Raw genomic sequence first — 19,145 nt, 5'->3', positions numbered from 1 at the left:
CCAATGGCTTAATTAATATGGCAAGAAAAAGGTTCTACACTTTCCTTTATTCACCATTAATTAAACAAATGAGTCAAATCCCCTGCCAAAATCCATATGCAGAATTAGAGCATGCTATGGGTTAGCACTGATGGTAGCTTGGGATGGGAGGTGGGGGTTAGCAGTGCACAGAAGAGACTGGCCTGAGGGATGGAGTAGCCAAATGGTCAATGGGAAGAGGATGTCCAGGTGGAGGGAAACATAGACAGGTAGAAAGACCAACAGAGAGGTCCAGGGAATAGCATATAGGTAAAGGGACACCATGTGGGTAGAAGGAACAGCGTATGCACAGGGCAAAGCTCAGCCAGGAATCCAGGGAACTATAAGCTTAGAAGAGGCAGACAAGGAGTCAGTCCAGAAGAAATGAAAAGCTTTATTCAAAAGGAGGGTCTTTATTCTAACAAAAGAGAGAAAGGTAGTTCAAGGGAAGGGTTGAGATAGAGCTCAGTAGCAGAGCATTGGCCAGGCTTAAAATAAAGTTTAAAAAATGCAATTTAGACAGGAATTGTCCAGGAGGGGTTAGGGAGAGCACAGTGAGGTAGATGAAGAGGCAGTGAGTCTAGATGAGGTGACTGTGGCCTGGTGCAAGGCTAAGCAGGGCGGCTGGACAGAGTCGATGGATCTGAGAGACAAGAGGCACATGATGGAGAGAACTTGAATTCTGCTTGGTGAAGCCCAGGCTGAGCCTAACCCATCTTTCCATTCAAAACTGTAACGATGTGGAAAGACATCTGGTTTCCTCTTGCCGCATTGGCAGAAAAAGTGTCCTGTTTACTCATTTTTAAGACATTTTACTCAAAATTGCAAAGCTGAAACATGTTCTACCATTCTGTGATAGATTTTCTACTGGATCTTAGGAAGCGCCTTAGATGGAACTCCAAAGGTGGGTCTGATGGATTCCAGTGAGTGGTGCTGATGGGGTGGGTGCACTTGTGGGGTCAGGAGAACTTTGGGTTGGGTATTGAGATGACATCACTCTGGTGTGGATTGGGTGAGGTCTTCAGGGCCTGTTCCACTGATTCCATAACACTCGTGCATTAATTCACTCAGCCAGCACATCATTTTGGAGCTGTTCCCCCCACCCCTATATTAGCTTTGAGCTGGGTAGGGAAAAGGCAGGCCAGGGCTGTGTCTCTTAGAATGTGGGTTTTAGTTTGCAAGTGAGAGATCCATACTGTATTAGTCAAAGTTCTCTAGAGGAACAGAACCAATATATGTGTGTGTATGCGTGTGTGTGTGTGTGTGTGTGTGTGTGTGTATAATTTATTAAATCATATTGAAATAGTAACAACAGCTGAATATCAGCTGAGAGGCTGAGAACCCGATAGTTGCTCAGTCCTTGCTGGGTGCCTCAGCAGTTGGAGGAATCCCACAGTGACTGCCTCACACTGGAGAGGCCAATACCCTTGTAGTTGTTCTGTCTACGTAGCTGGATGCTTCAGCAATACCAATCTGGCACCGAAAATCTGGAGGATTCCTGGAGAGCCACTGGTCTGTAGTCAAGGACAGAAGCCTGGAAGTGCTTGTTCTGATGTCAGCAAAGAAATCAGTAGCAGCAGCAGTAGCAACAGGTAAATCAACTTGTCTGCAAGAGGGAAGGTCAAGCCAGCAAAAGGCAAATAATCCGTCTGCCATGCCCTTTTCACCTGGGCTGCTACCAGAAGGGTCTTCCCATATCAGGACGATTCGTCAGTTGAGCCTCTCTACTCAGGTGATTATAATTTGTGACAAGATAACATTAAAACCAACCATCATATAGACTATGACCTGAATAGCTACTCCAGTTTTCTCCATCAAATATGCCTGCCCTGGTGACCAAGAAACGTGAACCTATCAGCTTTCTCATCTCTGGACCAAAAATACGTGATAGTAATAACTTAAGGAAGGTGTTTGTTTTGGCTCATGGTTTTGGAGGGCTTTGCCCATGGTCATTTGGTCCCATATACTTGGGAAGAGCACCATGTTGGTGAGGATTTGTGGTGAATGAGAACAGCTCACCAGGAAGCAGAGAAAGGGGACTGGATGCCAACACTTGGCTGGCCTTCTCTTCCCCACCCCTTTTTAATCCATCTAGGCCCCAGCCTGTAGCTAGTGCTGTCCACATTTAGGATGGGTGTCCTCAGTTCATGCTTTCTAGGACCCTCTCATAGACATATCTGGAGGTGTTCCTCTCCAGTCTCCCAGCTCTGGCCTTTGAGGTTGACCAGTACTACAGGCTGGATATGTGCTTTGTCTTTTCCTGGCCTCTTTTCCTTTCTTGGCTGCAAAATGGGGCTGGTTCCTTCTTGTAGGTTCCTTCCACGTGGAATCTGCATGATGAATATTTGTTCAACCAGTGTCTGCTTTGCCTATTTTGTGGAACTTGTGGGGATCAAGAACCTGTCTGTGACAGTTCCCATAGGAAGTGAGGCACTGTACAGATGGAAGTTGCATTGGTAAAAATTCTGTGCCTTAGAAGTTGCTGTTTGTCATTCTCTGGGTACAAATTTTACATTGTGAATTTTTTTTGTCAGGGTCTCCCTGTAGCCTCAGCCCACCTGGAACTTACTATGTAGACCAGGCTGGTCTCTATCTCACAGAGATCTGCCTGCTTCTGCCTCTGAGTGCTGGCATGAGCCATCATGCCCAGCATTACATTATGAATTTTAATAACAGGAGACTGTCTTACAAACTTCCTTTTTAATTTTCAGTTTAAAAAATATATCAAAGTGTCCTTGTAATAGGAGCCCTTATTTAGCATTTCCCAAGAGAAACTTTAATGGCAAAAATGAGGTCAGAAGCAAGATGAAATAGTGTCAGATCTCACGGGCAGTCCCCTCTCTGAAACCAGCATACAGTGGCCACTTCAGTTCACCACATTGGAGGTTGTGGTGCTAGGCATCTGCTAAATATTGCCACCCAAGCAGCACAGATGGCTTTTGGGAATATAAATGCAGGCTTGGGGGAGGTAAGTCAGTGCATCCCACTGGGTAAAACTGAGGGTCAGCTGGTGGCTCTGTCCCATGGGGCCTCACAGAGCTGCCCAGGTGTCTGTTCCAGCCTCTGTGTGTGGAGCAGGGGAGAATATTCCTACCCTTCTTTCACTTCCTATGTGATTATTCCACATGGAGTTCTGCAGTCAGCCCCAAGTGAGCAAAGGGAAGGTGCTGGCCCTCCCCACTCCTACCTGGAAGGGTCCCAGCGCTTCCAAGCAGCCTAAGAGAGATGGACAGGCTGCAGACTGTTGCTGCCACCTGTGGCCTATGTCTTTCGAACAACTGGCTCCATGACTCTCCCTGATTTAAAAAGAAAATAATAATAATAATAATAATTATTATTATTATATTAGTTATGTGGCACCATGGCATTTCCACCATGGGTTCTGAGGATCAAAGTCAGGTTATTGGGTTTGCTCTACAAGTGCAGTTGACCTCTGAGCCACCTCCAAGGCCCACTCCCTGTTTTTTTTTTAAATGATTTATTTTTATTTGTACAAGCATTTTGATTGCTGGTATATTTATTGATGTGTGTGTAGTGTCTGCAAAAGCCAGAAGAAGATGACAGAGCTAGAGCCAGCATGTAGGTGCTGAGAATTGAACCTGGGTCCTCTGGAAGAACAAGTACTCTTATCCCCTGAGCCATCTCTCCACCCCCCCCACCACCACTGAGCTAAATCCCCAACCCCCATCTCTGTTTTTTTTTTTTTTTTTAATAGCCCTTGTGTCAGGATGCCTAGGTGTGTCGGAAGGTTCCTAGTCAAAGTCAGAAAACCAGTGCTGGATGTTTTGAGTAGGAAAAAAAAAAAAAAAAAAAAAGACACACACACACCCAATACACACCATATACCACACACATTCACCATATACATTACCAACCACACATTACACGCCATTCATACACACACACACACACCCCACACACACTTCACATATCACACATTTACACTCCATACAGCACACACCAAACACATACCACAGACACCATACACACACCACACATTTACAACACACAGCACACACACAGTACATGCCCCTCCCTTACCGAGGAAGGGTCTTGGGTAGTTCACAGAAGCCCTGGAAAAACAAAGAGGTCTTAGCAAACTGATAAGAACAGTGGAGCCTGAGCAGCCAGATCCATGGCCAAAGTCACATCCCAGAACCATCCCAGGGATGACACTGCCACCTGCTGTCACTGCTGCCCCTGACTGCCAGCTACTGCTGCTACCACCTCTACTGGGAAAGAATTCATCTCCTGGGTTTTGGTTTTGGTTTGGACTTTGTTTCTCCAGTGTTGGGGATTGGGACTGGACCTGGTGTAAGCACTCTGCCTCTCAGTTATGTCCCCAGCCCTTTCCCAGTCATTTATATAGAAGCTTTTAAAGAAGCATAAGTTGTATAAGAAAGGTGGACAAATAAGGGTACAGTTCACAGTGGACACCCTGCAGAACCGCAGCATTTGGATCATGCATGCACATGACTACTAAAGACCAAAGTGTGAGTTGGTGACTTATGGGGCATATGCACTTTCACTGACAACTGATGAAGGTGACTGTGTTTTCACATGTCCTTAGCCCTTGGGTGTCCATTTTTGTGACATGCCCGTTCAAGTCTTTTGCCTTCTTTTCTTTCTTTTGGGAAGGATCTCATGCTGTAACCCAGGCTGGGCTGCAATTCATTATGTAGCTTAGGCTGACCTTGGCCTCCTAGCAAGGTAGAGGTCAGAGGACATTTTTAAGGACTTGTTTTTCTCCCTTCACCATTGGTCCTGGAGAACTCAGGTTGTCAAGCTGACATGGAAAGTGCCTTTTCCTGCCATCTTGCTGGCCCTGGCTTTTGCCCACTTTTACATAGAGTTGTTTTCTAGTATGGATGTTCCTCAAAAATTAAAAATGAAATGACTATATGTATGATTCGGTGATCCCAATTTTGGATACTTATCCAAAAGAATTGAAGTTAGAATCTCAAAAACATATTATCACTCCCATTGCAACATTATTCACAATAATCAAAATATAGAAACAGCCTGTATTCATCAACAGAGAAAGGATGAAACAATAGGGTGTTACACATATGATGGATTGTTGTTATTCAGTCTTAAAAAGGGAGTCCTAGTATTTGTGATAACCTTAAATAAACCTACAGTGAAATAAGCCTGTCACAGGAAGACATATACTACATAATCCCATTTACATAAATGTCTAAAAACGCATAGAAGCAAAGACTGGAACTTTAGTTGACAGTCATTAATCAACAGGTATAAAATTTCAGTCACATGAGGCTGGAGAGATGGCTCAGCAGTTACAGCTTGTACTGCTTTTGCAGCAGACCCCAGTTCAATTCCCTGCACCTGTACAAGCATCTCACATTCCACTGTAAGTCCAGGTCCAGGGGATCCGATGCCCTCTTCTGGGTTCTGTGGGCACTGCACTCACATGAACATACACATAGACACACATATACACATAATTAAAAATTAAAAATAAAAGTCATAATAAAAATTTAAAAATCAAAACTAAAATGATTTTTTAGAGATGTATCCTGTGAGAATGCGTTCCAGTGACCTATACAATATTGCCTATGGATGACCGTGCTGTATTGTGCACCTAAATATGCATTGAGGTAGATTTCACACTAGGTTCTCATATTAAGAATTTTAAAGGCTTGAAGCCAAGCATAGTGGGACATGCCTTTAATCCCAGCCCTTGGGAGGCAGAGGCCGATGGATCTCTGTGAGATTGAGGCCAATCTGGTTTACATAGTGAGTTCTGGGCTAGCTGTGACTACAGGGAGACCCCATCTCAAAGACAGACATACACAGAAATATTTTAAAGGCTTGAAGTGGATCATTTTTTTCTTTCTTACTGATTTTAGTTCTTCCTACCCTCCCTCCCTCCTTCCCTTTGTTTTTCTTTTTGTGTTTTGAGACAGGCTTCATGTAGCCCAGGCTGGCCCAGAATGTTCTCTGACCTTGAATTCCAGATCTTCTTGATTTTACCTCCCAAATGCCAAGGTTGTAGGCATGTGCCACTCCACCTGGCTTCTTTCTGTTTTATTGCTACAAATTCTTTGTTGGATGGACTCATTGTGGTTATGTTCCTTTGCTGGTGGCCTATGTTTTCTGAGCATGCTATTTTTGCATCTAGCTCCAGATTAAGAAACCTCTGCAAATGTGTTAGTCAATTCATGCCCTGGTGTTCAGATATCCAGAACAGAAAACATCAGGCCTTTTGAGCCTCTGCACTGTTAGTTGGGATCTCCACCCACTAGATCCCTACAGTCTTGGTGATGCTGGAAGCCAACGAAAGCACCTGCCAAGAGTGCAGGGCTCACTCCTCACCCCTCAGCCCTCAGCTCCTCTCAGCCCTCCCCATCTGGTCTCTTGGGCAAATGTCTCATGCAGCAGGTGTTTTTGGAGGCCATATTTGGGTACTAATGTTCAGACATTGCACCTGCTTTGGTATCCTGAAGTTTTCGACTCCGATTCCAGTGAGGGAATCTAGAGGTCAGACTTTCCCAGCTGGCCTAAAGAAGTGTTGATCTGATTTCACTACAGCTTTGCCAGAAACTTCCAGAACAGTCCAACCAACAAACGCTCTCAGTGCACTTGAACCCTATTTCTTTCATCTACCACATGCTCAGACAAGTCACATGGTCTCTCTGGCTGGCCCCTCTCACTGTGAAATTGGCTCAGAACTGAACTGGCCTTGCTGTGCTGTTTGTTTTTGATAGAGATTATAAAGACAGAAACCATGATCCAGGCCCCACTTTTTTAATTGGGAAGGGAATGGCAATGTGAGGAACTTTGTTTCTGTCGTGTGTGTTGTCTGTCTTTTTCAAGCATGTTCTGTAATTTGGCTGATGGGCCTCGAGTGCCCTGGTATTCTGAATTTGACTCACAAAGTGAACCTCGACAATTGTTACAAGTACCTGATAGTAACTTGAACTTGAATGGAAATAGAGAGGTCATTAGAACCATAAGGACCCTATGGGACTCTATGGCACATACTGCAAGTGACTCTGGCTAGTGTGAGGCAAGGGCTGTGCTGTGGGGAGTGAGGGACTTCCTCACTCACTGAGAGACTGCTAGAGTGAGCTGCTGAGTGTCCCTGAGCTGTCCACTGTCCACACCACAGCTCCTGCTGTGATAAGGGGAATTGTGGAGTGAGTACACTGAGGGCTACAAAAGTAGGTTCCCCCTGACAGTTCCTGCCACCACTGAGGGTATTTTCTCTACTTAAGACTTACATGAGTGCATGTCACTTGTGGAGACAGAAACCTTGGAACCATTCCTGCAGGCTGTTTCGCTCTGCCTGCTCTCTGGCCTCTGGCAAAAGAAGAGGGAAACTGAGGGCTGACAAAGCTATTAGGGGCCTCGTTTTCTAGGTGGACACAGCATACTATCGTTTTGAAGTTCAGCCCCTATAATTGCCACCAGAGAACAGCCTACTTCGACTATGCTTGAAGTTTAGGTTGGCCAACCCTCCATTCATCTGTGGTGATGTCATTCTCTTCTATTTGCATTAGTGCCTGGGGCCCCAGAAAAAGGTATTACAAATTAGTTCACTTCAAAAAGACAGTATTCTGCCTCCCAAGGCTCTGGGATCCTTGCAGAAGATTGTAAGTGCCAGAGGTGGTGGATGATCACAGGAAACAGTTTTCTCCAGACAGGTTGGCAGTTACTCATATGAACTCACCACAATGGTGACAGCATGCACAAGTCCCATGTAAGCTCAAGTCAGACAAAATCCCAGCACAGACGTGGAATTTCAGAGATCCACATTTTGGGTACTTATCCAAAGGAATTGAAGTTAGGATCTCAAAAACATAGTAACACTCCTATGTGCAATAGTGCAGAAGTGGGCAAGAAACCCCAACCCTGCCTGAGGAAGTACAGGCAACTGATGGCTGCTGGGAAGGGGATAAAAAATGTGAAGCTTGTTGAGGACAGGTGTTTGAACAAGTTTAAAGTATGACAAGAAGAATACAGATCAAAGCATCTGTAATTGTTAAAGAGGAACCTCATTCTCTTCACTGGAACAATAAGAAAGGTTCCCTGAAGACAAGATCCTACCAACTGAAAGCTCTAATTTGTGAGAATCCAAACGTATTTAAAAGGAGAGAACTTGAATTGAGAATGTTACTGAAGGTGTTCCCTGCTGCAAAGAATTTGACTAGGCAGACAGAAGCCATGGCAACAGTGGTCCAAGGGGGCAGGCTGCATTTCAAAGCCTGGCATCAGAAATTTGCAGCATTGTCCACATGATACTGATTTTTGCAGACATGAAGGATGCAAGATTTACTGGGTCATGGAGTCTTGCACATGCTCCCAGAGAGGCACTGAAGCAAGGCAGTGTGATAGGGTTTGATTCCCTGTAAAGAGCCCCTGAGAGGTCATATTGTGAAGCTGTGAAGATGAAGCCTAAGTTGCAGTGGGGAGACCTCAGGAGGACAGAGCCAAGGGATGTCCACCAAGAAAAACTTGTAGACATGGAGTGGAGTCAACCTAAGAGAGAAGCTATATGTGTTTCATGTGGCAGAGCTGGAGGGGCAAGGCTACCCAAAGCCCTTTGGAGCCCAGATAATTCCATCATGAGCTCCAGATGCCAGAGAGAATTTTCCCTGCTGGGTTTCTGTCTTGCTTTAGTCTGATCATTCTTGGCTATGTGCCCATACTTCCCTTTTGGAATGGGAATGTTATTTTGTGCTATTGTACATTGGAGGTAACTTGTATTTGGTTTTATAAGATGCCATAATTTATTGGAACTTATAGCTAAGAGATTGCTCTGGGTCTCAGATAAGACTTGCACTTTGAACTTTTAAATAATTTTTGAATTGTTAAAGACTATGCGGGCTTTTGAAGTTGAGCTGAATGAATTTTGTATTATGAGATGGCCATGAGCCTATGGTGAAAAGGGGAAGAAGGTTATGGCTTTAAAGTGATGTGTTTGGATGTCAAATTGACAAGGAGAGTTATGATAGTTATTTGTCAGCTTGACAAGATGGAGAATCACCTAAGGGGACAAGCTTCTGGGCATGTCTGTGATAAAGTCCTGGCCTTAATAAAAAAAGAAAAGTGAGCCAATCATGAAGATTTATAGTTGTCTGCTTCCTGACTGCAGATGCAGTGGGACCAGTTTCCTCCTGACACCATGATAGGCTGTGTCCTCAAGCTGTGAGCCAAAACAAACTCTTCTTCCTCTAGCTGTAACTAAAGTAACTAAGCAAAGTAACTAAGGCACAGGGTACGTTTTCTTCTTTTGTCCACTGAGATCATCTTCATTTCTAAGGTATTTTAATGTGCTTTTTATTGAAGTATAACATATAGACAGTGATGCAGGTAAAGTATAAGGCTGTTAGTGAATTTTCATAAGGTGGATGCCCCACTTTGAATTTATTTTCCTATGTTTATTTAGCTTTTAAATTATATATAGATATGTCTAAATATCTCTATCTCTATATATACATATATGTATGTCTCATAGGTTTTGGGGGCTTTTTGGGTCCAGTGCTGGGGATTGAACCTAGAGCTTTGCCCATGCTGTATAAAAACTACCATTGAACCACACCCCTAGCTATTTTATTTTTTAAAGACTTTCAGATTAAGTCATTTTTGGAATAAATATACTTTTGATTAGTTAATACTACCAGCATTTATTTTTACAGTGCTGAGGAATCAAACCCAGGGCCTCACACAGACTGGGCAAGTACCAGAGTTGTACTCTCAGCCCCTCCCTGTGTCTCCCATTAAACAGTGGCTTGCAGTTTATAAGCCTGTCTCCTTATAAGACAGAGTGTTCTTTAAGGCCACAAAATGTGTTTTATTTATCTTTCTACTCATTCTATGATTTCTAGCATGGTTCCTTTATGTAGGTGGCCAGAGTAAGTGCTTGCTGAGTTAGAACTTGTCAGGTTGGGTGGGAGTTACCAAGTGAATCATGGTCAGCTTCAGTCAAGTTTGTTGTGAAGGATATGTGTCAGGCTGTGACATGCTGTGTTTCAGAGTTGTGACTTTTTATCTTTCTGTGTGTCTGGATTCAAATTGGCTGCTCTGTCAGCTTTTTTCTTGCCATGGACATTTCTTATGAAGGTTAGGAAACGTAGACAAGGCAAGATGAAAGAGCTGACACTGTTTGGGAGATACAGGCTCAGGGCCATAAACCAGAGGACAGATCAAAGTGACTGCAGTGTATCGCCTTGCTGGGTGCCACTTCACAGCAAGCTACAGAGCTACCGTAGTTACTCAGCAAGTGTATCTGCACATCACATGGACTTTTCTTGCCATGGACATTTTTTGGACAGGATTTACAAGGAGAAAACATACCATTGAGCAGTGAACAGAGGGGGGTTTTTATGTGCTGTCCTCTTTCTTCTCCTGCTCCACTGTAATAATTCATGCAAGGGACAGTTTGGTGTGGGTAAGGCACCAACCAGGAAACACAAAGGAAGTGGTTGAGGACCTCTAAAGAAGGTGAACAAGATTTGTGTTCAATACAGTCTCACCTTGTGCTGCTCAGATCTGAATCCTGAAAGACAGAATCCCAGGCCTAAGGGACATCTCATAGATGGTACCTCAGCTGGGCCTTCTGTATATACCTCATTGTCTATCAGGCTGGCTGCCCCCTTGCATGGCAGTGGGGTTTGCCTGAGACCAGCAAACACATGGTTAGGAACACTGGTGTACCTGCTTGCTGGATTGGGCCACTTGGTCTGAGGTTATATTGTACGGGAATCCAGGCCAGCAGATGAGGCCTTGGGGAACTTTGGATTGTGACACTGGAGGTCCTACAGAGCAGAGAAGGCACTCCACTACTAGGGGGAAACTGCTTATCCGCCCTGACCAAGGTAAAAAAAAAGGTGTGGGGGGGCTGATATACATGGTAGCTGCCTAGCTTTTCCAAAGAAATAAACCATTTATAATGGAAGGTTCAGTTTTGGTCTCTACTGCTGCTGGTTGGGCACTAAATGGCATTCAAGGTGAGCCTTGAGGATGTGGAGGCAAAAGAGAAAGAAAGGCAAAGGAAAAATGCAAGATCATGTAATGAATGAAGAGGCTGGCCACCATTTCACAGCAAACTGCTAGTCACAGAGACTACTCATGTTCTCCAGAAGGTTTGCAAGGATCCCTGGGAGAGAGGTCCACAGAATGGGATTGGAGGATGACTCATCTGCCTGGCTCCCCTCACAACATTTCTCACTCATCATTGTTCATCCAGAGGCACTAACATTTCCATACTGTGGATTATAAAACTTCAACCTCTTGGTGGCTACTCTGGTAGCCAGGCCCCATGCTCTGAGATGCATCACTATCCCAAGAAACACAAGAGATGACAAAGGGTCTCTGAAGTGGCCAATGCACACAAGTAAATCACTAAATTTTATGTTTTGAATAGGAAATATCCCCACCAACTCATGTTTGAACATGAACATGGACCCCAGAGAATGGCACTATTTTGGGAAACTACAGAAACTTTTGGAGATGGGACCAAACCAGAGAAAGCAGGTCACTGAAGGAGGGACTTTCTAGTTTGTATCGGGTTCCCCATTCCCCTCCTCTTTCTCTGCTTCCTCACTGTCCCTAGGTAAGCTGTTGGCTCTGTCACACCCTACCTACCATGATAGACCAACACCTCTGAACCCACCAGTCACAATAAACCCTTCCTCCTGTGTTATTTCTGCCAAGTATTTGGTTACAGTGATGCAAAAGTACCTAAAACAGAAAATAGGTGCTAGAGAAGTGGGCCTATCGTTGTGACTAAACCTGACAGTGTGGCTCTTTGAGGAGAGCTTAGTGGACAGTTGTGGTGGGAACTCAGAAGACCAAAACATCAATAGGAATGTGGATAGTGAGGCCAAGTTCATGAGGAATTTTCAATGGCAGGAAGGATTTTATTGGAAATAGGATTAGAGGCTATTTATATTACATTCTTACAAAGAATTTAATTCTTGGCCATGTCCTGAAACTTTGAGTGAAGCTAAATATACAATGGGCTAATTCATTTGGTGGAGGAAAAGTTCAAGTCAGGATAGTTTTCAGGCTATGGCATGGATATCGTTGGCTGCTTTTAGCTAGGCTTACAGTGAGAATCAAGATGAAAAAGCAGAATGGAAAGATTTGAAAAATATACAATTCAACCATAAAAGGAACATATTTAAAGATACAAAGATGGTTTAATTGTTAAAGAGATTTGTGTCATTAAAAAGAAAGTACTTTGCACTGGAAGACTAGGAAAGGAGTTTATCACTATGGCAGGATTAAGGTTATAAAGGTTTGAACCCATTTTCTTTGAGAGACACAGAGCACCCTATATACAACCATATAGGTGATGTCTTGGGTTCATTCACACAGGCACTCATAGGCTGCTATAGTTCAAGGGGACTTGCCCGAGTTGATGTCATCTACAAGATACCAGTTATGTAGGTGTACAGAATGCAGGAATTACCAGGTCGTGGAGGCTTCCACCAAAATTTCAAAGGAAGGCATGGGAGGCTAGTCAGTGTATGGCAGGATCAGGATCCCTGTAAGCAGCTCCCAAGATGATTGCTCATGAAGCTATGAGGGTGAAACCTAAGTTGCAGTAGAGAATCCAGGATGCTGGAGATGCCAGGAATGTGTCCTTAGAAAAAGTGCAGGCAATCAAGGGCGGGGCCGGGGCTGGGGGGATGACCATGCAAGCTACATACAGCAAGGCCATAGGGGTGGGGCTGCCTAAGCCTTTTGGAGCTCATATCCTATTACCACGTACCCTGGATTTTGGATATGAATCTACAGGATGTAATGTTTAGCCTGCTGGCTTTGCACTTGCTTTGGTATCATCTCTTTCCTATACTCCTCTTTCTCCCTTTTAGAATGTGAATGTCTCTCTGTGCAATTCTATCTTGGAAGTATATAACTTTCTTTTTGATATAAAATCTCACAGTTATGAGTTTGCCTTGAGTCTTAGAGGAGACTTTGAACTTAGACTTTTGAACAACGTGAAGACTTTGACTTCTCTTGGAGCTGGACTAAGAACACTTTGCATTATGAGATGGCCATGAACTCTCAGAGGCTGGGTGGAATGTTATGGTTGAACATGAAATGGTCCCCACAGACTCAAGCTTTGAATACTTGGTCCCATTCTGATGGCACTGTTTTGAGGGGCCAGTTGTACTGTTTGGGGGAGTCAGGCCTAACTGGTGGAAGTAGGTCACTGGGGGCATGCCTTTGAAGGATCTATCAGATCCCTAGTCTTCTGTCCTTTCTCTGCTTTCTGGCCACCATTATGTGAACTGCTCTGCTCTGCCATGCCCTGACAACTGATAGCTCTCAAACAATGAACCAACATAAATATTTTTTCTTTTAAGTTTATATTGGGCAATTATTGTTTGGTTGATTAATGTGTTTAGTCCAGGCTTGTCTTGTGGCAAGCCTCAACCCTCAGCATGAGAGGGGCTGAGCTCCTTTCACCTCTGTTTGATTTCCATGTCAAGCAGGGTTTATGTGTAAGCCCTCCGGCATCAGGCAGAGGCCTCTGTCTGTACTGAGAGTTAGAACAAGACAGGTTTTAAAATTGATTGGGTTGCCGGAATGGGGGAGTGTGTGTGTGTGTGTGTGTGTGTGTGTGTGTGTGTGTGTGTGTGACCTCCATGGCATGTGTGGAGGTCAGAGGACAACTTGCAAGAGTTATTTCTCTTCTTCAACCATGTGGGTCCTGGGAATTGGACTCAAGTCATCAGGCTTGGCAGCAGGTGCCTTTACCCACTGACTCATCTTGATGGCTCTCAACCAGTATTTTTAAAGGGAGAAACAAAAGCCTTTTATATACATCAGGAGCAGGAGTGCACTTTCCAGACAGCAGTCTGAATTTTAGGATATATCCCTGAATTTTAGACTCTTTCCAGGGCTGTTTGAAGCCACTGAAATGAAAACAAAACAAATGTAATAAACAGGATAAAAGTGATACCCTGGATGCTAGTATAGAATGGATGGAACATGAGGGGATGGAGGGATTGCTCAGTGGTTAAGAACACTGGCTGCTCTTTCAGAGGACCTGGGTTTGATTCCTAGCACCCACATGGTGGCCAACAACCATCTGTAACTCCAGTTCCAGGGGAACCAATGCCCTCTTCTGCCCTCCTGACCTCCATGGGCACTGCAGGACATGAGGGCACTTACATGCATACAGGTAATACACTCATACACATAAAATAAAAATAATAAATAAAAAGAATTTTGGTCTTTTTGAGACAGGGTCTTCCTGTAGTGCCAGCTGACCTGGAACATGCTATGTAGATCAGGCTGGCCTCGAATTCACAGAGATCCACCTGCCTCTACCTCCTGAGTGCTGGGATTAAAGGTGTGTGTCACCATGCCCAGCATAAATAAAATATTTTTTAAAAAAAAAGAACAAATAGGGGGCTGGAGAGATGGCTCAGCAATTAAGAGCACTGCCTGCTCTTGCAGAGGACCCAGGTTCGATTCCCAGCACCCACATGGCAGCTATGAACCATCCTTAACTCCAGTTCCAGGGGAATCTGAAGCCTTCTTCTGACCTCCGCAGCATTGCACGACACAGGTGCACTCACATATATCCAGGCAATACACACATACATATAAAATAAAAATAATTAAAAAAAATGAATGGAACATGAAGCATCGAAATGAAAGACAAAAGAGCAGAGCTAAAGTTCAAGACGAGAAATTGCATTGGGCCTTGATAATCTTAAAGGCATTTAGCCCCAAATTTACATGTCACACTGCATAATTTCACTACATAAAAAAACTGAAAATTGAAGAACTTTATTTTTTATTAATTATTTTTGAGACAGAGTCTCACTATGTAGCTCTGACTGGCCTGAAACTCAAGGGATCCACCTGCTTTCCAAGTGCTAGGGTTAAAATATTTTTTATTATGAGTAAAGATTCAGTTTAGATTTGGGTATTAGGTGACTAGAAAAGCTAATCTGCTGTATTTTCATTTTCTCAAATGTTCTCATTACTTAAAAAAATTAAATGATCTTATGAGAATATATTAATTGTACATAATAATGGGTTTCATTATGACATCTTCATACATGTATCTATTTTGATCATCGTCACCTCCATTACCCTTTCTTGCCCCCTCTTACTTCTGCTGATCCTCTTCCTCTTTTTCAACGTCTACTTTCATGTCTGTTTTATTTGTTTGCCTTTGTGACCCAAGGACTCTAAAGTTGGCTGACATGAGCACAAATGAGTGATTATTTATAGGAGCACAGGCTACACCTTCAGTGGCTATACCACTGAAGAAGTTAGCTCCCCTTCCCACAGCAACCATTAGTTACCAACAACTCCTCCAGGAGGGGTGAGGCCTTGTGAGCCCCTCCCCATCCATGATGGAATGTGGACGGGCCCAGTCTCTGCAGGTCTTGGGCAAGTTGTCACAGCTGCTGAGTTCACAATTGCCATGGCCCTGTCACGCCCAGAAGACAGCATTCCACAACGGTCCTCACTTCTGGCTCTTACTCGTTCTGCTCTCTCATCCTCCATGTTCCCTGAGCCTTGGTGAGGGTGACAAAGATGTCCTGTTTAGGGCTGAGCAGTCCATAGTTGTTTATTCTCAGCATTTTGAGCATTTTGAGTCTCTGCAGGAACAGGAACCACTGCCCACTGTGAAAAGAAATTTGGAATGAGGCTGAGAGGAACATTAATCTGTGGGCATAAACATAAATATTTAGAATGTAGTTTGATGGGCACAACATGGCAATTTAGCAAAACCCAGCTAGGAGCAATGACCTCCCCAGCAGTAGGTTTTTGAGCATGTTTACAGTGCAAGGTATGAATTCCTCCTGTGAAGCAGGCTTCAAATCTAGTCAGAAAGCAGTTGGTTATCCCTATGCTAGCCAGGCCAATATTGCTGTAGAGGGCACATCTTGATACATGCACAGATCAGTAATGTAACACACAGGGTCCACAGCAGGGTCAAACTGTTGATGACTTTCTTCCCTCAGCAGCTGTGTAACACCTTCCTGTACTGTGATAGCTAACCAACAGGAAGGAAGCTTCCATCTCAGTTTGAGCTTGATTTCTCTATGTCCTGAAACCTAAGTATGTGGTATCTTCAGAAATAGAGTCTCATTTAGTTTTGATGGGCAACCAAGAGCAGTAGCAATAGCTGGTTTTGGAGTCTTCTGGAGCTGTACTGACCAACTCAGGAAGGCAACCTATTCCTGGCACTGAGGTTTTTCATTTAATAACGTATGGCTTCTAGGAGCAACTTTACTCACTCAGGGTACCTTTATTCAGACTTCATTTTTTTTAACGTTTTATTTTATTTTATTCATTAGTCAGAAAATACTTTAATTTTTGTAAACAAACCTATGTAGATAAGACTTTGCATGTTTAATACAGTATATTACCCCTGTAAAAATGGATGAAAATTAAGTTTAACATTTATACGCCAACATGGCTGTTAATTTCTGTACAATGCCAACTTAATATGATAAATTGGGATACTTTTTCTCAAAATTGACAGCACAGCTAACATTTCCCCCAAATTAAAAAATAAAATATAATAAAATTCAAATTATGTATGTGTATTAGTCACTTTTCTGTTGCTGTATTAAAATACCCAAAGGTACTTATAGAAGGAAGAGTTCATTTTTGGCTTATGGGTCCAGAGGGATAAGCGTTCATCATAGCAGGAAAGCATGACAGCAAATGGTGGCCAATGAGGCAGGAGCAGGAAGCTGAGAGATCACTTCTCAACCACATGTACAGGACACAGAGAGGGCCAACTGGAAGTAGGCCAAGGCTATGAATCTAGAAGCCTGCCCCCAGTGGCATACCTCCTCCAGCAAGCCTGCACCTCCTAACAGTTCCATAACCTCCCCAACAGTGGACCAAATATTCCAATACATGAGCCTATAGGAGACATTTCTCATTCAAACTACCACAATCTGTATATATGTACACACACATATACGTACATACATGTATACCAACAATAGCAGTGTTATGCCTCCATGGCAGCAACAGCTTTTCCAAATTCTGTTGTCGTTTGCACAAAACTATAGAGACAGTGAATATTCTCCATAAAAGAAAAAAACAAAGTCCCAGAAAACAGCAAAATTATATTACTGTTGTGGCACCTGCCTTATATCATTTTAAAAATTACATTTTTTATGTATTTATTTTCTTATGTCTATTTGCCTACACACATGTGCCTGCCGTGGCATGTATGTGGAGGTCAGAGACAACTTTCAACAGTCAGTTCTCTCCTTCCACATGTGGGTTTTAAAGATTGAACTCCAGTTATCAGGCTTGGTACCAAGTGCTTTTACCCACTAAGCCATCCTTCCAGCCCCCCACTCCCACCCCCAGTAGTTTATTTGCTTTTCAACCATCATCTGGAAAGAAAATACTCTATAGTAACATCATTCAATACAGCTCTGATACAACACAGTCACTACTACATATCACAAGAGAATGCAATTTAGAAGGCATTTGGGGCTTGATTCTGTTATTCCAGTAGAGAGCCCAAAGGATGGTATGACAGGGCTCTGTAAATAAGGCATTCTCTTAGATAGGATTTTCATCATTGGCAGCACAATTCTAAGTATTCACTTTCTTCATGAGCATTAGCTTAAAATTGTCATTAAAAAAAAAAAACAGGAAAAAAAACTCCCTAAAACAAAACTCCACAACTATTGAATTCACAAAAAGATGAGTAATTGTTGGGGCTGGAGAGATGGCTCTGTGGTTAAGAGCACTGGCTGCTTTTGCAGAGGACTGGAATTCTGTTCCCAGCATCCGCACGGTGGCTAACTGTCCTTGACTCCAGTTCCAGGGGATTTGGTACCCTCTTCTGGCCTCTGCAGGCACTGCATGACACAGGTGCATTTACTATAGTCAGGCAAAACACTCATACACGTAAAATAAGTAAGTAAATAAATAAATATAAATAACTAAGTGAGGCAAACACAACTCAGTCTAACTAGCACTTTGACAGATCTGTCCTGTTTGAATGGTGAGAGCTCCAAGGGAGAAAGGAGATGCTTCAAAGCTTAGGATCACAAGCAAAACACCACATTTCAAACAGAAGCAATAGCCACGCTTCTGATCTGAATATGCTCAAGGATGCTAAAATCAATATTAAATTATCTGCCCTCCCATCCAGGAATAAGGGAGATCATTTACCACTGCACCTTAATTATGTTCAACTCAGTTACCATGTTACAAAAATAGGAAAGTGTCATAATAAAAAACATCATAATAAGACTTCTCTATCAATATTAGTTGCCTTCAGTTCACCTCCAGGCCTAGAAATGCCATAATCACACCCAAAGAACCCAGGGAGCAAAGAAACCATGGCTGATGGGCTGGTGAGGTGACTCAGTGAGTAAAATGCTTGCCCAGCAAGCTGGATGAGTTCCAGCCCCAGGATCCTCATGGTGGAAGGAGAGAGCTGACTCCCAAAAGTTGTCCTGTGCTCTCCATGTGCACAATGCCCAACAAAGAAACAAACAAATAAATAAGTAAATAATTTATTTTAATTTATGTGTATGAGCATATTGCCTGTATATGTGTAAGTGCACCTGTGTCGTGCAGTGGAGGTCAGAAGAAGGCATTGGATTCCCCTGGAACTGGAATTATGGATGGTTGTTAGCCGCCATACAGGTGCTGGGAATCGAACTCATTTCCTCTGCAAGAGCAGCCAGTGCTGTTAACCACTTAGCCATCTCTTCAGGTCCTAATTTTTTAAAAAAACGGATCCATTAGCTGGAACCACCCATGGTCCAGGCTGAGCTCCTCCTCTGTGGTATCATTTTCCTCCTGTTTCTGATATTTCATCTAACATCCAATCATAATTACCCTTAGGTCTAAATTGTATGCACTTCAGGAATATGTGCACATATTGTATATAAGCTGACTGGAGATGCAGGGCCCTCAGAGGAGGAAATGTTACATATGCAAGCTTGCAAATCCTCATTCTAAGTGGTGCGGCACCTGTGTTAATGTAAAATGCTCTTATTCCCTTGGACATCTCCAAGCTCTAGTCAGGATAATGTCACAGACCATTTTACTGTGGTAGCCACTGGCCTTATCTGACTTCATTTTCCCTGTTTCCTCCTGCACCCTCCCTCAATGCCCAGCAATAAACCACAGACTTT

At 43.3% G+C, this 19,145-nt stretch overlaps 1 protein-coding gene across 2 annotated transcripts in view; it reads left to right on the top strand.

Moving 5' to 3' along the window:
• The window catches only part of Osbp2 (oxysterol binding protein 2), a 227,059-nt gene that overhangs the window by 46,459 nt on the left and 161,455 nt on the right, over positions 1 to 19,145 (top strand). The gene's annotated exons all lie outside the window — the stretch shown is intronic.

Source organism: Nannospalax galili, unplaced genomic scaffold (genome assembly GCF_000622305.1).
Source record: "Nannospalax galili isolate Female #2095 unplaced genomic scaffold, S.galili_v1.0 scaffold259, whole genome shotgun sequence".
Lineage (NCBI taxonomy): Eukaryota > Metazoa > Chordata > Mammalia > Rodentia > Spalacidae > Nannospalax > Nannospalax galili.
This window is presented reverse-complemented; position numbering and strand designations above follow the sequence as displayed.